The 21904-nt window shown below is 49.5% G+C and overlaps 1 protein-coding gene and 1 long non-coding RNA gene across 3 annotated transcripts in view; one reads left to right on the top strand and one right to left on the bottom strand.

Moving 5' to 3' along the window:
* The window catches only part of RBFOX1 (RNA binding fox-1 homolog 1), a 1595659-nt gene that overhangs the window by 340047 nt on the left and 1233708 nt on the right, over positions 1–21904 (top strand). The gene's annotated exons all lie outside the window — the stretch shown is intronic.
* The window catches only part of LOC149120636 (uncharacterized), a 1089735-nt gene continuing 1074679 nt past the window's right edge, over positions 6849–21904 (bottom strand). The window contains exon 3 of the long non-coding RNA XR_016225951.1: positions 6849–7048. This is a non-coding gene — a long non-coding RNA (uncharacterized LOC149120636). The remainder of the gene's footprint in view (positions 7049–21904) is intronic.

The following is a 21904-nucleotide window of genomic DNA, read 5'->3' as shown; positions in this document are numbered from 1 at the left end:
GCTGTCTGCCATTTTGTGATGTAGCCAGAAGGCCCCTCACCAGAGCCCAGCAGTTGCCTGAACCTGCCTCTGGGTGGTGGCACATCCTAGTGAACCCAAATGCCTTATGTCTGTTAATCTATCATTTCTTATTTTTTTTATTTTATTTATTTTCTTTTGAAAGAGTTACAGAGAGAGAGAGAGAAAGAGAGAGAGATCTTCCATGTCAGTTTGCTCCCCAGATGGCCGCCATGGCCAGGGCTGAGCCAAGCCAAAGCCAGGAGCTTCCTTCATGTCTCCTACATAGGTACAGGGAACCAAGTGCTTGGGCCATTCTCCGCTGCTTATCCCAGGGCACTGTCAGGGAGCTGGATTGGAAGTGAAGCAGCTGGAACTTGAACCAGCGCCCATGTGGGATGCAGCATCACAGGCGGTGGCTTTTCCCACTATGCCACAATGCAGGCCCCATTATCATGTCTTACATCTCATCCCTTCAACTTCTGTGTGTCCGAGTTTGAACAGTAAACTGTGGGGTCACCTCACCCACAGGGGAAGGCTTGGGAAATTCAGAGTTGATAGGGGTGTAGAAGAAGGGCCCACAAACACCACAAAGCTGAGTGTGAACAGGGCAGTGTTGGGTAAGGGTTACCAAAAAGAGAAAAATGTAAAGAGAAGAATCACTCATGTAAGGAGTTCACAGGTACACAGCCAACTCAAGGAATGAACAGTGGATCTGTCTATAAGAAATATATATATATATGTGTGTGTGTGTGTGTGTGTGTGTGTATGTATACATATTGAAAGGCACAGTGAACGAGAGAGAATGAGAGTGCTTTCATGTTCTGGTTCACTTTCAAAATGGCTGCAGTGGCCAGTGCTGGGCCAGACTGAAACCAAGAGCCCAGAACTCCATTCAGATCTCCTGAATGGGGGTGGTAAGGATCCATATACTTGGGTTACTTTCCGCTACTTTCTCAGGCGCATTAGCAGGAAGCTGGATCTGAAGCAGGGTAGCCAGGACTAGAGCTGACGTTCTGATATGGCAGGCTGGCGTTACAGGTGGTAGCTTAACTTGCTGAGCCACAATGCCAGCTGTGCCACAAGAAAGTTTTGATGAACATGGGTAGACATCAAAGGTGGATTGCTTGAGGGGCTTATAGGAGGTGAGCAGGTAGAGGTGGTCAGTTCCCCTAAACTTTGCTGTGAGGTGGGGGAGATTAAAGAAGAGGGAGCAGGGGAGGAATCATTGGGTGGGAGACATGTGACAATGTCTCCCATTCTGGGAGTGGGCTGCTGGGATTTGATGGTGAAAGATTTACCAGGAGGAGTGATGTTTGCAAAAGAGACAGAAGCAGGTGCAAGAAAAACCTGCCTCGCCCAGTGTAGCAGAGGGGGAAGAGAGAGTGTTTGGGTGTGAGTTAGTTTGTAGGGTTCATGGCATGGACTGAGAGAGATTGTCCCCACTGGCATTTACTGTCTTGTCTGAGAGAGGATGTGTCAGAGAGGTGGAGGAGGTTGAAGATGTGCGGAAGGTACCATGTGGAAAACGGGAGAATAAATTGGCTCATGCAGGAGACTTTATTGAGTATCTTTTCTGCTCCCCATCTCCCAGGACCTAAAGAGTGAATCAAGCGATCTGAAGGGACTGACAGTGTCCTGGGGAGGGGATCCTGACAGCGGCGTAGTGGAGGCCGGAGATGCTGCCCCTGCCCACAGCGACTGGAGTTGAGTGCTGTGTGCACCTGCCCTTGGTAGGACTCAGCAGCTTGAGGCCAGACATGGAGAAAGTGTACAGTCTGACTGTCTGGAGGTGGAAGCCCAGGAGGCAGATTGTGGAAGTCCTGGGGAGAAAAGGCGTGGTCATTAAAGTTATAGCCCATTAAATGAAGTCTCAGTGTGGAAGAAAGGGCACACTTGGCATCTTTGCTTCTCTCTCTCTCATTCTTTTCCTTCCTTCCTCCCTTCCTCCCTCCCTTTGTCCCCTCCCCTCCCCTCCCCTCTCCCCTCCTCTCCTCCCCTCCCCTCCCCTATCCTCTCCTCTCCTCTCCTCCCCTCCCCTCTCCTCTCCTCTCCTCCCCTGCCCTCTCCTGTCCTCTTCTCTCCTCTCCTCTCCTGACCTGTCATGTCCTCTCCTCTCCTCTCCTCTCCTCCCCTCCCCTCCCCTCCCCTCCCCTCCCCTCCCCTCCCCTCCCCTCCCCTCCCCTCCCCTTCCCTTCCCTTCCCTTCCCTTCCCTTCCCTTCCCTTCCCTTCCCTTCCCTTCCTTTCCTTCTTTCCCAATGACAAGCCATGCTATCATGAGTGTCCATGGGCATAAATCTTTGGGGCATGTACAAGTATTTCCCTAAAATAGATACTAAGAAGAGAAGCACCTGATGTCAAGGAAAACACATAATCACTTTCAGTCAGCATCACCCGCTTGTCTGCTCCGGACGCCTCACCTGTCTGCACTTCCACCTGCAGGGTCCCAGGAGCCCCTTCTTCCTGGGCACTTGTCAGTACTGGGCCCTATCAGTCTTTGCTTTGTGACAGGCATGCAAAAGGCCCTCTCATTTTTGTGTGCATTTTGGTCATTGCTCATAATTTGAGCATTTTTGCCTAATAGTCTTTCAGGGAGCCTCGTGGTCTGTGGGGTTTGAGGAAGCTGTAGACATATTTTAGAGAGCTGTTTGTGGGGGTACCTTCAATTTTGGGGTACGGGCATATGGGAAAATTTACAGGACGAAAATCACCATGGAAGCTGCTGAAAGCTGAAGGGGAGGGGGTGGCTGCTAGCGAGTCTGTGGCAGTGAGATGGGAGGGCTTGGAGACTTAGGAAAGCCAGAGAGAGTGGTCGGAGCTGATGGAGGTTTGTGGTTTTATCGACTGAGTAGCTGTACAGTCACCCCTCGGCATCTGCACAGATTGGTTCCAGGACCCCATTCAAATACCCAAGTCCAGGAAGCTGAAGTCTCTCACATAGAACAGTCTAATATGTAGATATAACCTGCATGCATCCTTCTGTATGCTGAAAATCATCTCTATATGACTTACACACTAATCCAGTGTGAATGATTGTGCAGTTTAGGGAATAATAACAAGATACAGACATTCTGTGTGTTCAGCAGAGCTGTAATGTTTTTCTCTGAATAGTTCTCTTTTAAGAAAGTTTTATTTATTTGATAAGTGGAGGAGAGGGGGAGGAAGGAGAGGTCCAGTCTGCTGGTTCACTCTCCACTTGCCCACAATGGTTCTGGGGCCAGTGCCCCAAGCTGGGAACTCAGTCCAGGTCTCCTATGCGGGTGACGGGGACCCAATCACTCGAGCCATCCCTGCTGCTACCCAGACCTGTAGTAGCAGGAAGCTGGAGTCCGTAGTGGACCTGAGTATGGAACCCAAGGCACTGTGATGTGGCATGTAGACATTTTTTTTTTATTTTTATTTTATTTATTTTTTTTTTGACAGGCAGAGTGGACAGTGAGAGAGAGAGACAGAGAGAAAGGTCTTCCTTTGCCGTTGGTTCCCCTTCCAATGGCCGCCATGGCCGGCGCACCGCGCTGATCTGAAGGCAGGAGCCAGGTGCTTCTCCTGGTCTCCCATGGGGTGCAGGGCCCAAGCACCTGGGCCATCCTCCACTGCACTCCCTGGCCACAGCAGAGAGCTGGCCTGGAAGAGGGGCAACCGGGACAGAATCCGGCGCCCCGACCGGGACTAGAACCCGGTGTGCCGGCGCCACTAGGCGGAGGATTAGCCTAGTGAGCCGCGGCGCCGGCCGGCATGTAGACATTTTAAGTGCTAAGACAAATACCTGCTCCGTGTTCTGGCTACTTCTGGTCTGTACTTGGTTTAATGCATGGTTGCAGAGTGCATGGATGAGGAGATCTGACTCCACTCAACTTGTGACCCTGTGGGTGATGCACAGGAGATGCAGGGTAGGGCTCTTGGCTCCACCTCTCAGATGTCAAGTGCTTGAGTCATCTCACCTGAGCCTGCCCTGCTTTGCTGGAAGAACAAATGAGATGGCCTCTGTCGTGCCTTTGGGGGTTGGAGCCCTGTTTGCTAGGCCAGGCCCTGGGCCCTCATGTCCTGGAGACTGCCACACCTGCTGCTGCTGGACCAGGGCCTGGGCTGCGTCCCTGTGGATTCCAGCAGGTGGACTCATCACTGCCTCCTGTGGTCACCTGGTCCATTCTTGCTCTGGCTGTTTGCAAGGCACAGGTGTAATATCTGTCTCCCTGCTGTCCTGCCAGTTCTGTGAGGGCAGAGACCGTGTCGAGCTTGGCCACTGCTATCTCCTGGAGCAGGGCTCTATGGACATTTTTCTGTGAAGAGCCAGATAGAAGCTGTTTCAGAATTTGGGCCCAAATGATGTCTGTGGCTGCTCACCTCTGCCTTTGTTGCAGGAATGCGACGATAGATGACAGGTAAACAGATGGACGTGACTGTGTCCCAATAAAACTATTTATGGAAGCTGAGATTCGAGCAACAGAACATTTTTGTGTGTCCCAGGTTGCTGTTTTTCTTGTGATTTTTTCCCCAGTGATTTAGAATTGCAGGAGCCATTTTTAGCCTGTGGGCTGCATAGAAACAGATAGAGTGGGTGAGTGGCTCCCAGGCATCCTTGGCCGAACCCCACATGAGGTATGGAACCAGAGTCAACACTCACTGAATGTTGTAAGAAAAGGAGGAAAGGAGCATGCTCTTGGCCTGGTGGTTAGATGCAGGTTAGGACCCCACAGTCCCCATGGGAGTTGACCGGACTGTAGTCCCAGCTCAGCTCCAGATTCCAGCATCCTACTAATGTGGACCCTGGGAGGCAGCAGGTGATGCCTCAAGTAACTGGGTCCCTGCCAGCCACACAGGAGTCCTGGATTGAGATCCCCTGTCCTGGATCCCAGTTCTGATCTCAGCCCTGGCTGTTGCAGGCATTTGGATGGTCAGTGGATGGATTTTCCCATTTATATTCATTCTCTCTCTCTCTCTCTCTCTCTCTCTCTCTCAAAAGAAAAAAAAAAAGACCAGGAGGACGATGCTTAGGTTGTTTTCCGCATACCGAGTTTCCTGAAGAGTAAGAAAGGAATGACATTGAGGACCAGCCCCATGAACAGTAGGCTTGGTTTCAGCAGCTCTTGGCCCCACTCCTGGTGACCTGTATGACCTTGAACCAGTTGTTCCAGCTTTTGGGGCTTCAGTTGTCTAATCTGTGTCATGGGGATGCCTTGCTTTATTGCAGGACTCAAAACTCTGTGCACTTCTTAAGCCCCTTGATGAGTGTTGTTACCTAAAGCGTGGGGAGAGGCACTCTAGACCAGAAAAGACCTAAACCCAGCCATGGCACTTTTTTTTTTTTTTTTGACAGGCAGAGTTACACAGTGAGAGAGAGAGATACAGAGAGAAAGGTCTTCCTTTTTCCGTTGGTTCACCCCACAAATGGCCACTACGGCCGGCATGTTGCAGCTGGCGTGCTGCACACTGATCGGAAGCCAGGAGCCAGGTGCTTCCTCCTGGTCTCCAATGCGGTGCAGGGCCCAAGGACCTGGGCCATCCTCCACTGCACTCCAGGGCCACAACAGAGAGCTGTGGAGCGACTGGGACAGAATCTGGTGCCCCAACTGGGACTAGAATCCAGGGTGCTGGAGTCGCAGGTGGAGGATTAGCCTAGTGAGCCGCGGCACCGGCCCACCATGGCACTTTCTAAGCTGTTGCCAGCTCAGAGCTGGGACGCAGAGATGGCAGAATCCCAAGAGCCGGCAGGAGGTCTCGACATCTGGGGCCCAAGGAGCTTGTGAGAGCTTCCCCGTCAGTTGCTGACGGGCCACTGCTCCCAAAGACAGGTACAGTATTTCCCTCCCTCCCACAGTTGGGGTTCATCTTCAAAGATGACCTGGCTGCACTATTTTGGAAGGACAGGTTTTCGGCAGATGGGGTGAAGTAGACAGCAAAGCCGACTGTCGTCACCCTGAAGGCGAGCCTCTTCAGGATGGTGCTGTGTGACTGTCGTCTTGGTCAGGCCTCCCGTCCACAACACCATGCTTTTGGGGAGCAGTGGCGTCTGCCTGTGTCCCTCCTTCCTGTGCGCAGTCCGTCTGTGCTGGATGTTGGAGTACCGTTTCCTTCTCCCTCTTGCTTCCTTTATTTGATTGGGACAAAACCAACTCGTTGAAAACACAGCCCAGCAAAGGAGACTGTTCAAGTGACTATAACCAAGATTTTACACCACAGTCAGAGCACAAGCAATCACCGTGGGGGATGTGCAGTCTGATATTGTTGTTTATTCGTTTGTTTTTGAAAGCGTAATGGATGCTCTGTGGTCTGGGAGTTTAAAGCACTGTGTTTCTCACTGCCTGCCCCTGTCACCCTCTCCCTACCCCAAAATGGCTCTCTTTCACCACCATTCATCTCTCTTCATTGGTTTTGCTTTCCTCCTTCTTAGATGTTGCAAATTTGCTTGTAAAGTTTTGTTTATTCATCGGCGCTCAGTTGAAAGGTGCTGGATCATTAATCTAACTATTCAAGGTTAACCGTGCTTTATGCTGAAATTGCCTTTTATGGAACAGATTTCAAGGTTTTGCAAGAGTTGAGTGCTACCTCATTTTTGACATTTCAGCAGTGAATACTGTTTGAAATGTGATTTGAATCCAATCATCATCTTATTTGTGGAGGAAGATAAAAATAATATACAAATATTGCAGTAAAATTACATTTCTCCCCCACCCCATCATGCATTCTGATTGAGCTGGGCTTGGCAAAGGTGGCACGAAGCAATGTCATCCCTATTTTTGTTTTGTCTTCCTTTTCTCCTTACACATAGTTCCCTCCAGAAGGAATGAACACATTCCCTTCATGGCACACGTAAGTTGCCCTGGGCTTTTCAAGAGTGCGTGTTGAGGCTGGCGCCGTGGCTCACTAGGCTAATCCTCCGCCTAGCGGCGCCGGCACACCGGGTTCTAGTCCCGGTTGGGGCGCCGGATTCTGTCCCGGTTGCCCCTCTTCCAGGCCAGCTCTCTGCTGTGTGGCCAGGGAGTGCAGTGGAGGATGGCCCAGGTGCTTGGGCCCTGCACCCCATGGGAGACCAGGAAAAGCACCTGGCTCCTGGCTCCTGCCATCGGATCGGCGTGGTGCGCCGGCCGCAGCGCGCCGGCCGCGGCGGCCATTGGAGGGTGAACCAACGGCAAAAGGAAGACCTTTCTCTCTGTCTCTCTCTCTCACTGTCCACTCTGCCTGTCAAAAAACAAAAAAAAAAAAAAGTGCGTGTTGAAGACATGGAGCCTGCCCAGTTACCCCTGCATCTTCTTGTCCAACCGCATGGGAAAGGGCGTTCGAGGGTGTTCAAGTCAGCTGGTTATGCAACCACAGAATTGTCTCTTTGAAGGAGCAAGTGAAGAATTTCATTCTGCAGGCCTCTTTGTAAGCGTGTGAACAAGTTTATAAGTGCCTCCATCTCACAGCGCTTGGATGTGGCATTTTCATTAAAGACCAAGGCAGGAAGCTTTGCAATGTCTTAAGATCTGATAGGGCCCACGGTTCCTGTGTAACCCCATGTGGCTCTTGCCCAGCCCAGGTCCTAGGAGGCTTGCTTCTCTCTGGGAAGTGTCTTTGCCTTAGAGCTGGCCAGGAGGGGCTGGCACAAGGCAACCTCTCTTAATAAACTCACACCCAGAAACTGCCATTTCTGAATGAGTTTTAGCCGTGTCTGCGTACATCTTAACCTCTTTCGGTGCTTCCCCCTTCTGTTTTCTGTCTACAAATCCTCTCCCCTTCCTCTTAAAAAAATCTTGCTCTTTTTTAAAACAAGATTTATTTGCTTACTGGAAGGTTAAATTTACAGACGGAGAGAGAGAGAGAGAGAGAGAGAGATGTTACATCCGCTGGTTCACTCGCCAAAATGGTTGCAATAACCAGAGCAGGGCCATGCCAGAGCCGGGAGCCAGACGCTTTTTCCAGACCTGCCATGTGGGTATAGGGTCCCAAGGGTTTGGGCCATCTTCCACTGCTTTCCGAGGTGCATTAGCAGGGAGCTGAATCAGAAGTGGAGCAGCCAGAACACAAACGGGTGCTTATATGGGATGCCGGGATCCGTCACAGGCACCGGCTTTATCTGCGACACCAATGCGCCAGCCCCTAAAAGCTTGCCCTTCCAAAGGTTTTCAGATGTACCTTCACTCCAAAATGTTTAGAGATTGACCTAATGAAGGGAGCACCACAAGGAGATGCTTATGTTTGGACAAGGCTAAGCTACTGGACTGGCTGAATCTGCTTTTCTGGCCTATTTAATGGAGGTTGGAATGGGCAGAGCATGTCCCAGGTAAGGATGTGGGTCTGGGTTCAAATCCTGACTCTGCTGCATACAGCTGTGTTTATGACATTACCTCACTTCTTCTGCTTGGCTTTCTGCAACTTGAGGATGGGGATAATAATAAACCTGCCTCCTAGTACTGTTGCGAGAACTCAGTGAGGTCCTGCATGTAAAGTGGTTGGCACAGTGACTCACCCATCACAAGTTCTCCAACAGTAATTAGCAACAAGCACAGTAAATCATGCCCTTGCTGTAAAAATCAGACTGCAGTACCAGGTGGCTGGAGTGCTGGCTTGGAGAAGGGCATGCCAATGACAGCCTGGCCTGGGGCGGCCTCCCTAGACCACCACTGGGAGTTCTGTCTAAGCTTCACCCTGCTGCGCTGTTCTCATGCTAGCAAGTCAACCCTACTACAACTTAATCTGGGCAGGACCTTTTGGCTGGGCAAACAGCACCCTCAAGGGTGATGTCTACACCTTGGCCCGCTGGGATTACTACCCGTGCTGACTTCTCGTGCACTTCTGTGTCCTGATCATCTCCTTAGTCCCAGAGATGGAGTCCACCAACACAACACCTGCACCTGCAGAGCTTGAATGCTCATGGGGAGGGTAGAGAGGCAGCAACACACAGTGATCAGACAAACATGTGACACCCTCACAAGTCGTGGGATGACTGAGGAAGAAACGAAGGCTTCACAAACACAGGAAAGAGAAGTCCTTGTGGTATCTCCGCAAGGTGTCCCCCGTGTCCCCGTGAACAGCAGGTGCTCAGTGATGGCTTATGGAGTACGTGTTTGAGGGACGTGGGGTGCACACAGCTTGTCTCAGGCCCTGAGTTTTGGACACAAATCCACAGAGCTGCTCATGCGTCGATGGAGGGGTCAGAGAGGGAAGGGAGGAAGAGGAGAGTGGAGGGATGGAGAGGTGGGAAGGTGTGGAGTTGGCTGAGGAACTGTAGAAAGCGATTCTGCAGGGTTCAAGGTTAACAGAGGTGGCAGGGTGGTGGTGGATGGCCCAAGGATGGGGTTCTAGAATCGCACAGGGGCTACGAGAGGGGGCACAGGTCCTCTGAGAGCTGCTCAGACTTTATGTGCAGAGCACAGGGCAGTGATGGAAGACCCAGAAAAGTTGGGGTTCGCTGGTGGCCATTCCACACCCGTGCTTTCTATACTTGGCTTTGAGACGGAGTTCTTGAGCCTGTAGCTGCCGGCTGTGCAGTTACAGTCGTCGTCACATCCCACACCTCCCGGGAGGGTCCGTATCCCTGTCTTGGAGCAGAGGGAAGAGCAGTGATGTCTACTGTCTACTCCGAGCACCTCACGCTGGTTCTTGTTCTCGGCAGGACGCTGCTGTCCCCGAGAGCTCGGCCTTGCACTTCCATGTCTTGGCCTCGGTAGATGCGACTCCCGCTTGTGAGTGAGGCGGCGCCCTAGGTACAAGAGGCCTTGATTAGGAGAGAATCTTTCAAGAGAGAGAGATGTAAAAAATAAAGCCATTAGCATCAACTCCAACTGAAATATTTGAGACAATAAATCTGCTTTCAGGCTCATAAAGCAGCCGGCAGCTCAAGGTTATGTGAAACAAAGAAAATATCGGCATCGCTCAGCTGTTGCGGGCTGCCTGAGTTTTATATTTTTAACCTCAGTGTGCTCAGGGTTCGTTTCCTTTCCCAGTAGCTTGTGCTCGCCGGGAGGGGGTGCAGTGGGCAGCTGTCTGCTGACTTCTTTACGGGTGCCCGATTTTCCTCCAGCTGTCAGTCCCCACCGTTCTGTGTCCTGCGGCTTCGAACGGGCTCTCCATGAGGATCTTCCCAAAAGTTCATGGTAAAAGGGATAAAAGATAAGCTTATTTTCTTGCTATGGTTTTTTTGAAGTTCACGCATATGGTGTGGTTAATGAGTGCCTGAAAAATCTGTATTATGAACAAGCTATGCGTGGATTTAAAGAAAATTGGCACCAAAATAAATGTACCTTTTAATTGCATTTTTTCCACAAACTTTTTGAATGCTCCTTGTATCTCAGACTTGGAGGAGGGAGTGTGTTTTTTACCTCCTGGTCAAAGCCATGTGTCCCCCAATCATCATTATTGTCCACAGCTGAGCACTTATAAGAACCAGGGATCTGGGGTGTGTGATGTTTAAAAATTCACCAGGACTTTGAGGGATGTAGGACTGAAACTGCTGGCAGCCATTTTGGCACCATGTGGAGCCTAAGCATGAAATATGTATTCCATGAAAAGGAGCAGAGCCAAGAGAGAAATGAAAATCAGGACCCAGTGGGGTCTCTTAATGGTGGTTTAAAATTGAAAAATATTCATGTATTTTTAAATTGAAAAATACAAATTATGCTCATTTATACATAACGGATGAGAACCGTTGAATCTTGCAAATGAAGGCGGCTGGCTCTGGCTCACTAGGCTAATCCTCTGCCTGTGGCGCCGGCACCCTGGGTTCTAGTCCCAGTTGGGGCACCGGATTCTGTCCCGGTTGCTCCTCTTCCAGTCCAGCTCTCTGCTGTGGCCTGGGAAAGCAGTGGAGGATGGTCTAAGTGCTTGGGCTCTGCTCCCGCATGGAAGACCAGGAGGAAGCACCTGGCTCCTGGCTTTGGATCTGCGCCGCGTGCTGGCTGTAGCAGCCATTTGGGGGGTGAACCAATGGAAAAGGAAGACCTTTCTCTCTCTCTCTCTCTCTCTCTCTCTCTCTCTCTGTCTAACTCTGCCTGTCAAAGAAAAAAAAGAAAGAAAGAAAAGAAAATGAAGGCAATGCTCTCATTTGCGACAACCTGGGTGAATCTAGAGGAAATAAGCCACATGCACCCCATGATGTCACCTTCATGCTGTAAAATGTTGACCTCAAAGAAGCAGAGGCCGGTACGGGGAGGGTGGGGGCACTGGAGAGATGTCGGCCGGGAACATCATCTAGAAAGTCTCCTAATGCAGCCAGACCTGACTCTGCCATGCCGTGAGCTTCGAGCCACCTGGACTAGTAAATCCCGGTCGCCCTCATAAGGGGAGTTGGCCGTTAGGTGTTCGGTCGTTTTCAGCCCCAAGAGTTCATAGCACTTTCAGATGACGAGGGGGACGCTGGGAGCAGGGTTTCTGCAGAGACGCAGATGGCAGCCGCTCATCCGCTCCTCTGTTCCTGCGTGCACTGGCAGGGGAGAATAGGGAGCGGTGACGGAACGTGCTGACACGCGCACGCAGGGCTGCAGAGGCGGCCCCGTCTGCTCCCCGTAAACTGTCCTTGTTTGTTGTCTGAAAGACTGCACGCATGGAACCCCGTTTTATTAATACTTTTCCTTGATGGCGCTCCAGGAAGTGAGATCATTCAGCCTGACATCACGGAAGCGGGCACCTGGCTTTTGAAATATTAGATTTCTTCCCTGGCAGCCCCTCTGTGGTTTGATTCCTGTAACTCTAAAATGAGGGCCCACTTAGCCCAATTACCCCGCGAAGAACCTGGGAGGCTTTGGTGTTGGGCGCTATGCGGTGAGGGTGGTGTCTTAACAAGCGAGCGAAACGGAATGACAAGAGTGGACACCAGAGAGGTGTTTTTCCCTCAATGCTGATCAATGAAAAGCATCCTGCTTAAAAATGCAGCTCAGGTTGTCACAGCCGAACGAATGAACCTGGGCCAGAAGGCTCAGGGACTCTAAGACATGAGGCTGGACCCGGGAGAAATCAGGCTGTGGACCAGGAGGGCTCGGAATGAAAACTGATGCTGGCTTCCCTGGCGCTGGGATCCTGGGATTGCTCCTCCTCGGGCTTCTTACGTGTCCTGCCGTCGGAGTCGCTTTCTTCTCCTTCCTGGCGGAGATGTAGCAAGGCTGGCGGCGAATCTTGCAGTGAGGACTTGCAGCCCATTTGGAAGGCCTGGCAGGGTGCGCCTGGGCTGGCTTGCTTCAGCGTAGCAGCTCTGTGTTCTCAGGGCTGTGACGTGACCCATGCCGGGGAGAATCCTGGGTGGAGAGCAGCACCTGCCCTGTTGTTCTCTTAAGTGAAGGCAAATCCATTAATTAGAAGGTTTGCAGCTATCGTTGGCGCTTACCTGCATGCATTGGTATTTCTATTTATGCCCCGGATCTGATGTGTTGATGTTTACCCAAGCCTTGTCACTTAGCTCATAGTGATGCTGTTTGCTTGGTTTTCTGGCTCAGAGGTAGAAAGCAAAGCTTTGCTGTCCCCTCAAATTTTGAATCTGAGCAGTGTTGTGGTAATAGTACCAACCCAAGGGGCAGTGCAGATACCTAGTGATTTACTTGGATCCAGTTATTTGCTTTTTAATGTTTCTTAATTTATTTCATCTTCATCTATTTGAAAGAGAGGGAAGGAGAGAGAGAGAGAGAGAGACAGAGACAGAGAAAGAGAGATTGACTCTTGTACCCATTGGCTTATGCCTCCCACCCAGGGCCAAAGCTAGGAGCCCAGTACTTCATCTGGGTCTCCTGCATTGGAGGCAGAAGCCCAAGCACTTGAGCCATCTTCTGTTTCCCAGGGTACATTAGCAGGAAGCTGGATCAGAAATGGAGCAGCTGGTGGTTTAAAATCAGCACTCCAACATGGGATGCAGGTATTCCAAGTGGTGGCTTAACCACTGTGCCACAGTGCCTGCCTGCAGGTAGTTATTGATGCATCCACCAGTTATTTTTAAAGTGTTCTGAATGACTTAAACATGCCAGCAGCTGTGTTAGATTCTGAGAGTAAAACAGAGGGCAGAACTGAAGAGGTCCCTGCACATAGGTGACTTTCAGTTGAGAGAGCAGCCAGAACAAATCAGTGTGGAAGAGACATCTCCAGTGGCTAGGATTTGAATCGTGACTTATGTTGAAATAAACTGTGGGGATGGGCATTTGGCCTAGTGGTTAAGACACAGTGGGGGGTGCCTGTGACCCACACTGGAATGCCTCGGTCTGATGCCCGGCTCCCACTCTCGCCTCCAGTTCCTGAATGTGCAGACTTTGGGAGGCAGCAGTAATGGCTCAAGTAACGGAGTTCCTGTTTCCCTGCCTGGGAGACCTGGATTGAGTTCCCGGCTCGTAGGTTCCACCTCATGCTTGTAGACATTTGGGGATTGAACCAGCGGATGGGGGCTGTCTCTGTATACCTCTCTCCCTGTCAAATAAATAAATAAATGATTGAAAAAATGAAATTGACTACCAATTAAGAATTACTGGTGTGAAGGTGAGTGGCTCCGTCGGTCCTGAGGCCACCTGGTGGAACGTGTCTGTTCAGAGATGACCTTTGGGCCGTAATGCACACAGACAGGGAGGAGGGGGCACCTGTGAGTATCGGGATGGATGGGGTGTTCTAAGTAGAAGGAGCAGGCCAGCGCCATGGCTCACTAGGCTAATCCTCCGCCTTGCAGCGCCGGCACACCGGGTTCTAGTCCCGGTCGGGGCGCCGGATTCTGTCCCAGTTGCCCCTCTTCCAGGCCAGCTCTCTGCTGTGGCCCAGGAGTGCAGTGGAGGATGGCCCAAGTGCTTGGGCCCTGCACCCCATGGGAGACCAGGAGAAGCACCTGGCTCCTGCCATCGGATCAGCACGGTGCGCCAGCCGCAGTGGCCATTGGAGGGTGAACCAACGACAAAAGGAAGACCTCTCTCTCTGTCTCTCTCTCTCTCACTGTCCACTCTGCCCGTCAAAAATAAAATAAAATAAAAAAAAATAAGTGGTGGAACTTTAAAAAAAAAATAAGTGGAAGGAGCAGTGATGCCAAGGTGCTAGGTTAGGAACAAGCCTGGAATAGGTAGGAACCAAGAAGGAGGCAACGTGGTCAGTTTCCAGCAGAGCATAGGGAGAGCAGAGAGGTGACTGGGGACAATGTCACAGAACAGGGGCGCCCAGCATCAGCTCTGCTGGCGTTTGAGGCTGGCTAGTTCTTTGAGGAAGAGCTGTGCTGAGCTATGTGCAGCGGTATCTGCACTCCCATCCCGGGCGTGACGACAGGATTGTTGTCCTGCACTGCCCGGCATCCCTTCCAGACATGGAGAGGCAGCCCTTCCAGTGGAACTGCTGTGCTTGTATTTGCAGATCTGCAGGCAGTTTGTGTTTTATTTTAGCTTCTGCGGAAAGCCATTGCCATGTTTAAGCAGGGCAGTGTCGTGATTTTGATTTACATTTTTAAAAGATCACTGTGTCTGCTGTGGATTTCAGGAGGGCAAAAGTGGGTAGAAACAATAACGTCCATCATCCCAGACAGAGGTCAGAATGTCCTGGCGGAAGGTGGCAGCCGTGGCAGCAGTGTCCTTCGGGCAGTTGGGTCTCAGGTCAAGTTGGAGGAACTTACTGTGGGCAGATGGGTGGGCACGGAGGGGAGAAGATGAAGTGCGGTTCCTGTATTTTAAAATAATAAGTGGGATGCCCCTCCCATGCTTGGAGAGCAGGCCTTTAACTGCAGGAAAAACAAACATATATATTGCACTCATTACAAAGCGCTGTAATAAATGCATGTGCAGAACACTTTGGCAGCATGAGGAGAGAGTGAATAATTCTTTCAAGGGGAGCAAGGGGAGGTTGCTCAGAGGCTGCGTAAGCGCTTGAGGAATAAGCAGGATTTTTCTGAGTAGAGAAAGGAGCTTGGATTCCTGGTCTGCCACAAACGGAGGCCACGGGAGGTAATCCTTCATCTGAATTTTGCAGTGTTATCAAGAAAATTATGCCCTCAGCGGCTCTGTCCTATGTCATGGGTAGGAAGGGAGGGTGAGTATCTCCTGTTTGAAAATATCTCATTTGAATTTGGGGCCAAAGCAGCCTTCTTTTCCCTTCAGTTTTGGGTTAAAGATATTTTGCAAGGGGCCAGCACTGTGGCGTAGCAGGTAAAGCCACCACCTGCAGTGCCGGCATCCCATATGGGGATGGGCGCCAGTTCTAGTCCAGGCTGCTCCACTTCCAGTCCAGCTCCCTGATAATGCACCTGGGAAAGCAGCAGAAGATGGCCCAAGAGCTTGGGCCCCTGCACCCAGGTGGGAGACCTGGAAGAAGCTGCTGGCTCCTGGCTTTGAATCTGCCCAGCTCCGGCCATTGTGGCCTTTTGGGGGAATGAACCAGTGGATAGAAGACTCTCCCTCCCTTCCTCCCTCTCTCTCCCTCTCTTTTTCTCTCTCTCTCTGCCTCTGCCTCTGGATCTGTGTCAAATAAATAAATAAATCTTTTTTTAAAGATGTTTTGCAAGTGTTTTAACTTTTAAGAAGATACTGAGTCTCACTTTTTGAAAACATTTGAGCAGCAGAGAGACAGCCAGACAGCAGGCAGACAGAGTCAGTGAGTTCCCCTCCCCTACTTCAGTCCCCAGATGCCCAGGTCTGAAGCTAGGAGTGGAGAATTCATGTCTCCCATGCAGGGGCCAGGAGCCCAACTATCTGAGCCATCATGGCCGGTTCCCAGGGTCTGCGTTAGCAGGCAGCTGGAGTGAGGAGGTGGAACTGGGACCGGAACCCAGGAGCTCCAGAGTGGGTGCAGACATCCTAACTGCTGTGCTGAACCCTGCCTCGGAGCCTCGCTTGTTTCCACTGACTTTCAAGCAGTCATGTAGAACAAGGAGAAAATGTAAACAGCATTTTGAGATCATTGTTTCCTGAACCGCGGAGTGCCTTATCCAGACCCGCCAGTTTTCTAGCAATAATACTGTTTTTCAAAGATGCCAGGAAGGGGCCAGCGCCGCGGCTCACTAGGCTAATCCTCCGCCTTGCGGCGCCGGCACACCGGGTTCTAGTCCCAGTTGGGGCGCCGGATTCTGTCCCGGTTGCCCCTCTTCCAGGCCAGCTCTCTGCTGTGGCCCGGGAGGGCAGTGGAGGATGGCCCAGGTGCTTGGGCCCTGCACCCCATGGGAGACCAGGAGAAGCACCTGGCTCCTGCCATCGGATCAGCGCGGTGCGCTGGCCGCAGCGTGCCAGCCGCGGCGGCCATTGGAGGGTGAACCAACGGCTAAAGGAAGACCTTTCTCTCTGTCTCTCTCTCTCACTGTCCACTCTGCCTGTCAAAAAAAAAAAAAATTAAAAAACAAAACAAAACAAAGATGCCAGGAGGGAACAGCTTCCGGGACTTGTGCTTGCACCTGTGGGACAGCAGTGACTGCTTCTGTTGGCTTGAAGAAGCTGGGTGTTCTCAGCTCCCTGCAAAGTCAGCACCACAACCCGGACGGAAACTGACGATGCCACCCTTGCTGCCGGGCCGTCCCTGGGACTGAGAGCCGCCCCTCCCTCCCCACGCTGGGATGCACACCGTGACTCAGAGCAGACAGTGCTCCATAAATACTGGGGAGCCCTCCAGATGGGGGGCCTTGAGAGCTCGATGCCATGCTAAATTCCCCACTTCCTTTGCAGGGATTAAAAAGCATCCCTCAAATTGACAAGAAAATTGGATAATAAATTAATCGTTTACACTTTAGCAAATATATGCACAATTGAAGTTACACGTCACGGCACATATTTCTATCAGATTCGGACGGCAGACGAGGAATAAAACGTTAGGCCCACTGTCTCCTGCCAGGGCCCACGCCTCTGATAGTTGCTGGCTTCAGAGTGCTCCTGAGCTGGGGAAGAGACTCCGGCCTGTTGTGGGGGAAGGCTGCCAGGCAGTGGATGGGGACATGGCCAAGCAGGGACTCTGGGGTAGGCTGAGCGCTGCCTCGCCTGTGCTTGTCTTAGAAGTCGGTGCGTAGAAGGGGGGCTTGACCGTCAGGTACTGCAGCAGCGACATGCAGGCTGTTCCTGGTGTGCTGAGGTCTCTGTGAATCTCACCCTTCCATTAGGAGATACAGAGATGTCACGAAAGTCATTTGTTCTAAATCCAACACAAGGGATTTAAACAACTGGATCACAGCTGTGGTTATGGGGCACGTGGATGGGCCCCCATGTGCTGTGAGGCGGGCCTTGAGCGTATGGAACACGGGGAAGGCCTCTGAGTCTTTGAGATGCTGCCGGCTTCCCCGGGATAATCATTATTCAAATCAGTCTGATTGAAAAGGGGCCACGGTGCCAATTCTGTGCCACACCTGGAACAAGAAATTGTTGTTTGCTCTCACATGCTCCCTGTGTTTGCAAACCAAAGCGAGCCCTACACTTGGCTCCATTCTCTTTCAGTCATGGTGTCTCTTCTCTCTTGGAACTCATGGCTTCTGCCACTGTCTCTCCATTTGTCCCCTGCTGTCTTCTCATCTCGCTCCATCTCCCCTTGCTGTGTCTTTGGACCCAGAATCTCATCCTCCTTCCGGGATTCTGGGTTTAGCAAAGGGACTAGCTACATTTTACTCCTCTAGTTAGGGAAGGGACTAGCTACATTTTACTCCTCTAGTTAGTGAAGGGATTAGCTACATTTTAATCCTCTTGCGATGTTTTGGTAGTGGTCCTGATGTTTTGTGGGGTGACTAGTGCATTCATCTTTTAAACTGGATACTTTGAGAGTGAAAGGGGGTTCATTTTAATAGCCATGCTGGCAAAGCAGTGTTGCTGGAACTATTCTGGGCACACTGGGCGTTGTGGTCATCCCAAATACAGAAAGAGCAGCTGTGGGACAGGTAGCCTGTTGTATTTCCAGCAGGAATCCGGAAAGCGAGTTCAAGTTGGAAGCCACTGTTACCCCATGGTACCAACTTGCACAGTATTGTGTGGTGGAGATGGCTGTGACAACACATCTCCAGTGCTCTGAACACTGCTTCGTGCTCAAAGCCTTGCAAATATTGCAGCCCTAGCTGTGGACTGGAAAATACAGGATTCTGAGTTCAAATCGGGCTCAGATGTCGATGTGTTGTTTGACCTTGAGCAATCTGCTTAATTTCATAGTGTTTGTTTACTCATCTGAAAACAAAAGGGATAATGCTGACCCAGGCATATTGTGGAGATTAATTACTTTCTGAAGTGCTGAGATCAACAGATGAAAGGCTTTGAGTGGAAATTATTTTGTTTTTAAAGGAGTAATCGATGTGTGTGAATAAAAGAGAACTTACTGAACTGAATGACAGACACTCGACTGCTCCTGGAGGCTGGAAGACAAAGAAGACTGCTCCTGCAGAGAACCCTAAACGCACTCCCAGAAACACCAGAGGGAAAATTGCTTCTTCTGTGTTTCGGCAAGGGTGAGAAATTATGCAGTGGAAAAGAGATCATAACAGAAGATACTGCGCCATTAAGACACGTGTGCCTGGGTGGACAACCAGATACCCAGAAAGCAGAGCCCGCCAATCCTCTGTGACTCGATTATCGGCTGAATGCTCAGAAACCAGAATGGCTCACCCACGATCACCAAAGAGGCTCAGTGGCACGAACGACCTTGAAAAGATCAGGGTAGGGAAGAGGAACACTCTGTGAAGTCCCACAGCTATTTGCCGTGGCGAGGCAAGGAGCATTTAGAAATGTGTTACTATTCAAACCATTCTCACTCTTCTTACGATGGACCTTTTCTCAAAAAAATCTTTATAGTACCTTTGATTTATTTATTTTTTTTCAGTTATTTTATTTATTTGAAAGGCAGGGTTACAGAGAGAGATGGGGAAGGGAGGTGGGAGAGAGAGAAATTGATGCCATCCACTAGTTTACTCCCCAGATGTCTACAGTGCTGGAACTGGCCCAGGCCAAAGACAGGGTGAATGTGAGTCTAGGAAATTAAATGACCAGTGAGTGGGCATTTGGTGAGTTAAGTGGTATCAGCAATATCCTGACCTAGAGTTTCAGATCTGAAGACTCTGGTCATTCCACCGTCACAGAAAAGCCTAGAAAGAATGGGACAAAATCCAGATGGCGAATGGAAATGAACTATTTCCCGAGGATCACAGAAAAACTGGAATGAAGACGATTGTGTGATAATTAAAGTCGTGCATTTTTATCATTGACATGGTGAGAAATGACAAAGTAGAATTTCAAAACTGACTTAAAATCCCCCGCATCAGATGAAAATGATGTGAAAATCATAGTCTTAGTTCTTGTATCTGTGTGTTTTCATGCCATGGTTATGGTTGTACTGTCCCAGATTGCTTCTAACTATAGTTTTAATGGCTCTATGACTTTGTACTTACGGCTCTGGCTTGGTAAGCTTGTACTTTTCCTTATTTTCTAAGAGGTATAGGCTGCTTATAGTATTTTTCTTTTTTAGTAAACTCTGTAGTAGATATTTTCTAAGGGACATATTTAACTGTGTGCATGAGTATTACCTCATGACAGATTCATTGAATTTAGATTATTGTGTTAAGGAAAATAAGTGTAGTATTCCTCACAGGGAGTATCAAATTAAGATTTTGAAGTTCACTTTTTTTTTGAGTGATGGATGTGATCATTGTGTCCATTATGGTGGCAGCTTCATGTGTATGTACATATGAGCACATGTGCTAGTCTGTGTTGAAATCATGCGCTTTCTTAATAATGCACATTTTCTGTGACCGTGCTGAGGTCCCCTTGTGTGGAAGTATTTTGCACCAAAATAAATTCATCTTTTAGCTCCATTTTCCACAAACTGTTGGAAGTACCTGTGTATGCCCAGTTATGTTGTGTACTTTAAGTACATCCAGTTTACTACATATTGATGCTACCTCTGTAAAGCAACTAAAGAGCACTGGCAGCTTTATTCTTGGAATAATAACAGAGTAGCTTGTGAGATTACAATGGTAAATTTGGGACACAGTAGTAATAATCAACTTCTGTTTAATGGAACTTGGCAGCAACCATAAGTAGGCAGAAGTTGAAAGGGAGTTGACGTTTGCAGCTGGGTGAAAAACACTTGCCTTTGGCCTTGACCTCCGAGGTGCCTCCCACTGCACGTGGTGCTAGGCAGATGGACATCAGATGAGAGCTGTGGACTTTCCAGGTTTGAGAAATGCAAGGGTGAAAGTCAGGATGCCCAGAACAGTTGGAACATGAAGATGGAAGACGTATAGACAGAACAAGAGAAAGTTCTGTGTTTAGCTACCAAGCCTGCCAGGATTCATGGCTGAACTCTGAACTATGTCCTGATAAAAGAGCATCTGTGGGTGGGGGTGGGGCATGAGCAGCGTTAGCTGGAGCTGACATAACTGAGCAGATGTTGGAGGTGAACCGGAGCAGAGGGTGCAGAGTGGAGTTTGCATCCAGCCAGCTTGCTTTCTTGCTGCAACAGAAACCAACGGTCTTCAGAGGAAGACAACAAAATCGAACCCCGGGAGTCTTATCACCCACAGAGTCCCGGACAAGTAACAATTAATAAGTGACTGGAGAAGCAAAATATAACCTATTGTCATGAGAGAAAACAGTTAATCCTGGCATGACTGATGTGTAGGAATTAAAAGACAGTTAAAAGATAAGCTCCAAATTTGAGTGAATGAGTAATCATATGAATAAAAATATTAGAATTAAAATAAAATATTTGAAATGACAGCTTCACTGGATCTGTGGATTTAATATAAATTAATATAAATTATTCTATCTGAAGAACAGAAAAATGATTTAATTATTAACAGAACACCAGTGATCTGTGGGACCATATAGAATACATGTCTTACAGGTAATTAGAACTCCACAAAGAGGAAAGACAAGGTGATGTGTAACTTGTAGTCAGAATTCCCTTAGTCGGATCCTGGGAAATGTTGGAGTTAAGACATTCAGGAAACCTTGAGCAGGAAAACTACATCTAGTGTGATTTTTATTTCCATATCCTAGTCACAGTGATAAATACAAAAGATAGAAGAATTATTGAAATTAATCAGGAAACAAAAAACGATCCATTCAACCTAGCGCATATAGCGACAGCAATGATTGTCTACTTTTCATCTACTTCTCATCCCAAACAGTGGAGGCAAGAAGACAATAGGATGATATCTTTGCTCATAACAAGATATTTGAATGGGAGTGATGGGGAGGTGAGAGAGAGAGAGAGAGAGAGAGGAATATCTTCCATTCACTGGTTCATGCCCCAAATGCATGTCACAGCCAGGCTGAGCTAGGCCGAAGCCAGTAGCTAGAAACTCCATCCAGGTCTCCCACTGAGTGGCAGAAACCCAAATACTTGGGCTGTCATTTGCTGCCTCTAGGTACATTATCAGGATCCAGATCAGAAGTACGGAGTAGCTGGGACTTGAACCAGCCCTTCTTATATGGGATGTGGGTGTCCCAAGTGTCAGTTTGATCTGCTTAATAAACAATCAAGAAAGAAAACTGGTGAGCTAGAATTCTATCTTCCTCAAAAATATCCTTCATGGAGGAGGGGCAGTGCCATGGGGCGCCAGGTTAATCCTCCGCCTGTGGCACCGGCATCCCATATGGGGACTGGTTCTAGTCCCAGCTGCTCTTCTTCTGATCCAGCTCTCTGCTATGGCCTGGGAAAGCAGTAGAAGATGGCTAAGTCCTTGGGCCCCTGCACCCATGTGGGAGACTGGGAAGAAGCTCCTGGCTTCGGATCAGCACAGCTCCAGCTGTTGCAACCATTTGGGAAGTGAACCAACGTAAGGAAGACCTTTCTCTCTGTCTCTTCTTCTCACTGTCTGTAACTCTACCTCTCAAATAAATAAATAAAATCTTTAAAAAATCCTTCATGGAAGCTAATACAAAAACATTTTCAGACAAAAAGCAGAGATTTCACCACCATTAGACTTCAGCTGCAAGACCTGTACCTTTAAGAAATATCTTCAGGCTGAAAAGAAGTGACACCAAGTGAAACTTGTATTTTTAAAAAAATCATTCATTTGATCACTCAAAA

Source organism: Oryctolagus cuniculus, chromosome 19 (assembly GCF_051225735.1).
Source record: "Oryctolagus cuniculus isolate XC-2025 breed Fujian yellow rabbit chromosome 19, ASM5122573v1, whole genome shotgun sequence".
Taxonomy (NCBI): Eukaryota; Metazoa; Chordata; class Mammalia; order Lagomorpha; family Leporidae; genus Oryctolagus; species Oryctolagus cuniculus.
The sequence above is the reverse complement of the archived record's forward strand: the minus strand, read 5'-3'. Positions and strand labels throughout refer to the sequence as shown.